The sequence below is a fragment of the Propithecus coquereli genome, unplaced genomic scaffold, assembly GCF_000956105.1.
Source record: "Propithecus coquereli isolate 6110/MARCELLA unplaced genomic scaffold, Pcoq_1.0 Scaffold35, whole genome shotgun sequence".
NCBI classification, from domain to species: Eukaryota; Metazoa; Chordata; class Mammalia; order Primates; family Indriidae; genus Propithecus; species Propithecus coquereli.
Genome location: NW_012149174.1, coordinates 10,760,626 through 10,761,901, shown reverse-complemented (window position 1 = coordinate 10,761,901; position 1,276 = coordinate 10,760,626).

Here is a 1,276-nt window from a genome sequence, read left to right as displayed (position 1 = left end):
GAAGCTAGTAATTCTAGGCAGAGACATTATTTGTATAAACAAGTAGACTTTGGGGAATAGGAAACAGTTGAAAGTTGGATGTAAGAACTCTGAACTGATATTCTAGATTAAAACTCTGAGGACATTCAATTTCTCCCCAAATCCTTGAAGCATTTCATCAATCAGTACAACTTTCTAGTATGAAAAATAAAGCATCTATTATATAAATTCACTTTGTGAAAACCACTCAAGGTGAGAATTCAGAACCCATGTTTCTAGAAAGCTCAGAAAATCAGAAACTGATACTAACTTTCTGACTGCTCTATGTTAGCCATAACAGATATATGATAATCCTAGCACGTCTAAGTAATCTCACTTTTCCCAGCAGCAAAAATAAAGTTATCGAATTTATGTTAGTGATGTAGGGCAGCTAATAAAAGTCAATTTGCCAACATTATACTTGACGCAAACCACATATGATCCATAGCTTAGGGCTACTGCACGTACATAGTTTCACTTGATAAAACTTAGGAAATTGCGTCCTCAGTTTATATTCTCCCCCTAATAAAGAATTGCATTCTTTCTTCTATTTCAAACTCAGTTATTAATTTTTTTAGAAAGCATCAGATTTGCTCCTAAAATACTTTAATTTGTTTTGAAAATCTATCTTCCAACACTTCAAACACTTCACTGGTTAATTATATTAGTTGAACAAAAAGTCAACAAAATGTGCATTTGTATTTACCTTTACCTAAAGTTAATGATCTTGAAAATTTAAGTCAGTAATCACACAACACAAAAGTAATGGTATTTTATAGCCTCGACACTTTTTGTGTGAATCATCTAAGCTGTCCTCTCAACACTCAGTTTGTCTCATAAGCACATTTGTCAATACTCATAAGAAACATCAAAGTGAATGATAAGTAAGAAATAGCAATTTTAGCAGCTAGGATAAAAGTTGAATTCTAAGACCTCAAATATGGAAAGTTCTCCATAGCAGTTTCAGCCAGCAAAATTCTCAGCATGTGTCATTCCCTGAGATCCCCAAAAGAAATAGGAGTTGCTAAAGAGTCATTAAAAGTGTTTTAGCTGTTAAACCTACTTTCCCTTACCCTTACTAAATCTTGAAATAAATCAAACTCCATTTCCTAAAGTGGCATTTTAACCAACAATGCATTTGACTCTACTTTTATTCCTGTCTTTTTTATTTTGAAAGCTATGAAAGCATTAGAAACTATAATTTCTTCAGTACTGAAATCTAGATATAAAAGTTTTTCTGTAAAAAAGAAAAATGAAG